This window comes from Callospermophilus lateralis, chromosome 3 (genome assembly GCF_048772815.1).
Source record: "Callospermophilus lateralis isolate mCalLat2 chromosome 3, mCalLat2.hap1, whole genome shotgun sequence".
Lineage (NCBI taxonomy): Eukaryota > Metazoa > Chordata > Mammalia > Rodentia > Sciuridae > Callospermophilus > Callospermophilus lateralis.
In genome coordinates, this window is record NC_135307.1 from 180711563 (window position 1) to 180718927 (window position 7365).

Here is a 7365-nt window from a genome sequence, read left to right on the forward strand (position 1 = left end):
AAGCCCAGATTGGAGAAAATGTTCTGATAGTTTTAGGGCTGGCATTTTAAGTTGGAATGCCTTCTCAAAGTAGCACATAACGGCACAATTCAATAACTCTGACCATTGTGGAAAAATGCCATGTGCCAAAAGCGATTTTCCATAATTTTGTTCAGAAAATCTGAAAGAAATGCAGAAAATGGATTTGCAGCCCTGGCAGCAGGCGGAGAAACAGTAGCAGAGGGCTGCAGGCCAGTAATTGATGTTTCAAATATCACTGAGTGCTTTGCCTGTAATTTCAGGGGAGAATGATAATAATTAAAAGCACAAACTTACAAGTCATTTCTGAGGAGGAAAATGCTGAATGCACTGTTAGCGGAGGGGGTCTGTAGAGATGTTTAACTTTTTCCAGCTAGCTTTCAGATATGCAATGTGTTATGTTCACAGACTGACTTTCTTTTCCCCAATGCTCCAAAGAACCACAAAATGGAGTAGGTTGTTAACCCATGGGAGTTCCCAGGAACTGTGATAATGCTGTGCTCACATAACAGTCCCAGACATCCAGACCTTACCTGACGGTGCTGGCTTTTCTCACAAACAGCACATACGTAAAATGATGAAATTAAGCTTTTCTTCTCCAATTCCAAATTCAGTGCTTATAATGGTTTGGGTCTTTGCTATGGTACATATCAGTGTTTGAGTCCACCTCTACCCTTAGCAGCTCTTCACTTGGAAAACGAGTATAATAGTACTTACTTCTCACAGAGTACTTATTAAGGATTAATGGAGAGAGCAAAACATTAAGCAGGTTTTTTTCACAGTTTGTGATCAGTGCTCAATATGCATTAGTGATTATTGAGATTATTGGTGCTGCTGAAATGATAAAGTTTCACTATTTTATAATCTATTTTTGATGAATGAATGCTGTTTCTTCAATTAAAGATAGGACAAATCTTCCTGACATTGAAACAAAACAGCCAGAGGTTAAACTGTGCTTTGTACCCTTTTTTGAAGAACTCTCCTTCAGCTACCTGGTTCAGGGAATTCAGTTTTCTGAATCTCTAACTCAACTGCCTATCTTTGTCATGGTTACTTGCATACAGGGAGCACTCTACTAATGTGTGTGGAGCTAAGGGATAAGGGACAGGGGCCTCTGGCCCCCCATAGCTACTGGTGACTAACACTGTGCTTCTGCCTACACCACTGACTGTGACATCTGGTATTTTTTGTTTATGTTTAAACTCTTTCTTCCAAGCCCTGACCAGGGGTGACCTTCTAGATCTTGGGTTGACAGAAATGATAACAGGCTTTGTCTAAAAGGACAAAAGCTATGGCTTCACAGGGATGCCGTGATTAACAGATGCAGTGAGCACATTAAGCTAACGCTGTCACCATCACCCACCATCACCGTAGTGGCCACCATTAGCACTGCAGTAAAGTGGCTGCTGTGTGCTTTTCTTAAGGGCCATCATCCTCTCTCTGGCCTAGTGGAATGAACTGTTCACTCACTTCCTGATCCGACCTGTTGGCTCATGACTCTGAATGTGATCCAGCAATCTCCAGAAGAAACAGGACTCCCTCTCCACTCCCACCTCACCCCTGCACAGAACAGGACCTTCATGCCCCTGGAGAATAATTTACTCAAGGTAGTTACACTCCTTAAAGTGACATGAGTATATAGTAGGCAGGTGCCTTGCATCAAACTGAAAGGTGACACTGTTTTACCCAGCGTGGCTTAGCAGCAGGACAAGAATTCATGGTGAAATTGTGTCACTGTTTCTTAGATTCTTCTAAATAATATGTTGGTAGCATAATTCCAGATGGATTTTTGTGCTAGACAAAATTTTCTCAACGTACCTAAGGTATTTGCTAATCTAAAAACTCTAGGCATGGGGTTGAGGTGGAAAGGGTTATATCTTCTTCCTGAAAACTGCATCCTGAGTTCATTGAGAGAAACAGCAAATTCCAGGAATTTAAAGATCAGCCAACAAGCAGGAAGACAGGTGAGAAAGAGGTACCAGGTGATCTTATTGATTTTGATTGATAAGATAAAGCAAACAGAACCATTTGTTTCTAGTTGAATTTTCCAAGACAAATTCTGGGGAATTTTAATCATCATTTAGCGTCAGGATGAAAGGGGAGTGAGTATCCCTGATGAGTTAAGAATGGTGGTACAATAGTAGGGAAAAATAAAGAGGTGCAAGGGAGGTCTCAGCAGGATGCTCACCCCTGAGTTAACGTGTATTTTAATACGACATTGTAACATATATTTTAGTAGTTCATTCTGATTGATCGATTGATTACTGAGTAGCATTTCATGTTATGGACACCAGTTTGTTTATGCATTCAACTATTGATGAACCAGTCGGTGGTCCCCTCACCCTGCCCACGACCACCGTATTTTAACTGCTGTAAATAAGGCTTCCAAAAATATTCATGTATACATCTCCAATTGAGCTTCTTACTTCTCTCACATACATGTCTAGGAACGCAATGGCTGAATCAAAAGTAGGTATGTATTTAACCTCCTAAGAAACCACGGCACTGTTTTTTAAAATTAAACCATTTTCATTTTCTCCAGAAGGTTATCACAGTTCCAGTCCTTCCCCATTCTCACCAGCACAGATACAGTTGGTCACTTTATTTCACCCTTCCTAATAGGTGTGTGGGTATTATTATTATTATTATTATTATTATTATTATTATTATTATTTTGCCAAAAGACTTCTTTTTATGTGTGTGAGAGGTAAAGAGATTTCTCATAGACCTCCTGCCCACATATGCTGAGCCATCTCCATTATCACCATCCCCCACCAGATCATATGTTTGTCACAACTAATGAACCTAGAAAGACACATCATCACCCAAAGCCCATAGATTGTGTGAAAGTTTACTCAATGGGTTTTGCAAACCTATGATGGTATCTGCCCACCATTGTATCATACACAATCATTTCTTTGCCTTAAAATTCCTATATGCTCTGCTATTCAACCCTGTCTTCCTCTTAACTCCTGGAAACCACTGGTCCTTTTCACTTTCCCTAGATTTTCCTTTCCAAAAGTGATATATAGTTGACATGATACAGTATGTAGAATTTTTATGTTGGCTTCTTTCACTTACTAATATACATTATAATTTTATGTGTCTTTTATGGCTTGATAGTTCATTTCTTTTTAGCTCTGAGTAATATCCCATTGCATAATATACCACCACTTATTTTTCCATTCACCTACTGATAGATACCTTGGTTCAAGTTTTAGAAATTATGAATATATTTGTTATAAACACTCATACACAGATTTTGATATAAACAAACATTTTTGACTCATTTTCAAACTATCTTCCAAAATGACTACTTTTTTGTGCTCCCACCACCAATGAATGGGAGTTCATGTTCCTCTACATCCTCCAAGTATCTGGTGCTGTTGGCATTTTGGATTCTGTTCATTCTAATAGGTGTGTTCTCGTTTCTCATTTTTGCTTTAATTTGCAATTTTCTAATGACACATGATGCTGATCAGCTTTTCATATGGGTATTTGACATTTGCAAATCTGATTTGGTGAAGCATCTGTTCAAATCTTTTCAGTTGTTTGTAATTGGGTTGTTCATTTTCTTACTGTTGATTTTTATGTGCTCTTTGTATATTTTTGATCAGATATTTCTTTTGCAAATATTTTCTCCTAGTCTAAGATTTGTCTTCTCATTCTCTTAGCAGTATCTTTTGAAGAGCAGAAGTTTTAAAGTTTAATGGTATTGAATTTTTCTATTATTTTTTCGATGTATTATATCTTTGGTGAAGAAATTAGTATTACTTTTTTCAAGTAGTTGATAAAATTCATTGGTAAATTCATTGTGGTGTAAAATTTTCTTTGTGAGGATTTTAACTTCAAATTAAGAAACTTTGCTGGTTATATTTTTTTTCAAGTGCAAAGAAAACCTTTTATTTGAGGAGAAAGTGGAGAGAAAAATCACAAAGGAGCCAGAGAAGGACTAAGTCAGATTGATAGGAGATGGTGACCAATGGTTTCCAATATTGAATATTTGCCAAGTGCTGGTCATTGTGCTCAGAGATGCTTTGTAGATGTCATCTAACTTGCTTCTCACAAAAGCTCCATGTGGCAGGTAAAATTCACCTAGTGTGGGTGAGAAAACACATTTCTTTCTTTTCTTCTTCTTCTTTTTTTTTTTTTGTTCAATAAGTTTATTATCTGTATCTAAAAAAACTTCATAGAAAAACTGTTGTTTGGTTTAGCTCTCAGCAGTCCGTTCCAGAGCTCTGAGGAAGCCTGCCTTCTTTTGAGCTACCTGATCTTTCTTCTGAGCAAGGGACATTTTAGGACGGTTCCACCTCTTCTTTTTAACATCTCTCTTGGGCTTTTTCTCATAGACTGGATTCTCTCGTATAGCAGAATGAGCTTTCTTATACATCTCCTCCATCATGTCAGGGGTAACGTTGTTCTTTATATACTGAGAAAAGTGTTTCTTGTAAGCATCTTCATCTTCTTCCATTAGATAATGCATATAATCTGCAACATTCTGATCCATAATGTGCTTCCGATGTACTTCTGCACTGAACTCTTTGCTTTCAGAATCATAACCAGGGAATCGTTTGGTACTATGGGGGATAGATAAGCCTCCATCCAGAGCTCCCTTCAGGGCTCCCACTTATTGCCAGTTGTAGTTCTAGCAAGGCCTGCATCCAAACAGCAGGTGAAGGCACCAGCTTGACCATCAATGCTTTCCACATTGTATTCATCTCCAGTCACCTCCACTTGGCCTTCATAAGTCTTGTCCATACCAAACCTATTGAGAAGCCCGCAGGCCAGCAGCAGGCCAGTACAATATGCTGCAGAGTAATTTATTAAACCAACTTTCACACCATATTTTGGTAGTTCATGTGCATATGCTGCGCAGACTATCATACCCCCTTCTATATGGGCATAAGCAATCTGGCAAATGATATCTCTGTTAGTTAGACGAACTATCATCCTGTATTGTGTCCTGGATCACCAAGCGTTTCCTAGCATAGTAATAGGTTTTGCTCTCTCGCTTCTTCTAGATTTCACTTTATATCTCTTAAAGTAGGCGTTATTCTTGACAACTTTAACAAACCCCATTCTGCGGAACAGAGACCCGGGTCCACGGATCCACACAAACCTGCAGGTCCAACAGCGAGTTTCCGAGGTCTCAGTTCATAGATGGCTGACTCCATTGCTCTGGCCTGAGGTGAGGCAGAGCATCATGGGAGAAGGGCAGAGCTGAGGAAGGCAGCTCAGGACAAGGCAACCAGGAAGCAAAGAGCAAGACTTTTTTTAAATGAATAAACTTGGGTAATATGTCTTTTGAAGAATTTATGAATTCTATGATAATTGTCAAACTTCATGGCACAGACTATTTCTTATTCTTTTAATATCTACGAAACCATCAGTAATCTCTTATTTTTTACATTGATAAGATAATTCAATATTTTCTTCTGATTACTACTGCTAGATATTTGTTAATTTTATTGATCTTATTTAAGAAACAATGCTTAGTTTCATTTCCTCCATTATTTTTCACTATTTTTCTGTTTTAATTTATTTCTGCTATGATCTTTATTTTATTTATTTTGTCTACCTATGCTAAGTTCAAATGTTTTTCTGCTATTTTCTCACATTGGAAACTGAGGTATTGATTTAAGATATTTTTTATTTTGATATTATTAATATCTTTCTTATTTCTTATTTAAGATCTGCTGCTATCTCAGTCAGTTTATCACTTAATCCTATGAATTTCCTCCCGGGTGTGACCATTGTGGGATTCCAACAAAGTTAATATGTGTGTTTTAATTTTTGTTAAGTTTGAAATACACTCTAATTTCATTTTTGATTTTTTTCTTTTATCTATGATGAATTGATTCAGAGGTGTATAATTTAGTCTACATATATTTGAGGATTCTACAGACTTTAACAATTACATATATGGTAGCAGAATTCTGTTCTTAATTTAATCCTATTGTAATGTGAGAATATCTTTTGTATGATTTAAACCTTTTATATGTACTGAGACTTGGTTTTGGGTACAGAATATGTTCTATCATATATTTTAAGTACTCTGGCATTGTTAAGTAGGGGGCTCTGTAAACACTGTTTGGGTCCAGTTGCTGGAAATCTGCTCATACTTACTGATTTTCTGTCTATTTTGTTCTATCAACTTTTAAGAGTATTGAAATTCCCAACTATGTTTGTGGACTGGTTTATTTCTCCTTTCTGCCCCTAAATAGTTCTTGTTTCTTGTATTTTAGTTTTATTAAGTTCATAAACTTTTAGAATCATTATATTCTTTTGATAAATTGACCCTTGTGTATTTATAAGATAAAACTTTGTATCCCTGGTAACATTCTTAGCTCCAAAATCTACATTTTTTGTCAAAATAGCTAATCCATATTTCTTTACATTAGCCTTAACATGTTTTATCTTTTCTCCATGCTTTTGTTAAGACTTATATGTAACGTTATAACTGAAATGTGTTTCTCTGTAAGCAGTTTAAAGTGGATTCTTCCTTTTTTATAATCCAACCTGAAAATCACTGACTCTTAATTGGAGTATTTAAACTATTTACTTTTAGTTTTATTATTGATGTGATAAGGTTCAAAACTGGCATCTTATATGCTTATTCTGTACATCCTTTCTTACCTCTATTTTCTTTTTCTGCTTACTTTGACGAATTGAATAGTATTCATATTCCATTTTCTCCCCTTTGTTAGATTGCCACTAGGTATAACTCCGTGTGCTATACATCTTTGATGTATCGTAGTGTATCTTCAAGAGATATCATATCACTGCACATGCAATATAAGATCATAAAGAGTATACCTAAAATTTTCCTGTCCTCCTCTTTTTGATTATTCTTCTACATATTACTTTTGCATATATAATAAATATCACACCACATTGTTATTATTTTGCTTAAATAGTCAATGATATTTTTAAGCGATTTAAGTTATTGGAAAATCTCCTATATTTACCCATGTAGTTACTGTTTTCAGTGTTCATTTTTTTTTTGTGTGTGTGTGAAGGTCCATATTTCCACCTGGTATCATGTTCATTTGGACACAAGACTTTTCTTTAATTTTTGTTGAAGTGAAGATTTACTGCTGACAAATTAGCTTTTGTTTGTCCACAAAACTTCATTTTGCCATCATTTTTGAAAAGATATTTTCACTGGGTATAAAATTTTAGGCTGATTCTCCCCTGCCATACTTTAAAGACTTTTCACTGTTTTCTTGTTTGCATCATTTCTCATGATAAATCTGATATTGGTGTTTACTTTTCCCCTTTGGATATAATATATTACTTCAACCCCCAGCTGCTTTTCAGATTTTATCCTTATCATTGGTGTTGAAC

At 36.2% G+C, this 7365-nt stretch overlaps 1 pseudogene; it reads right to left on the reverse strand.

Annotated features, from left to right (window-relative positions):
* Positions 1-4228: 4228 nt before the first annotated feature.
* LOC143394447 (large ribosomal subunit protein uL18 pseudogene) lies at positions 4229-5106 on the reverse strand (annotated as a pseudogene).
* Positions 5107-7365: the final 2259 nt, after the last annotated feature.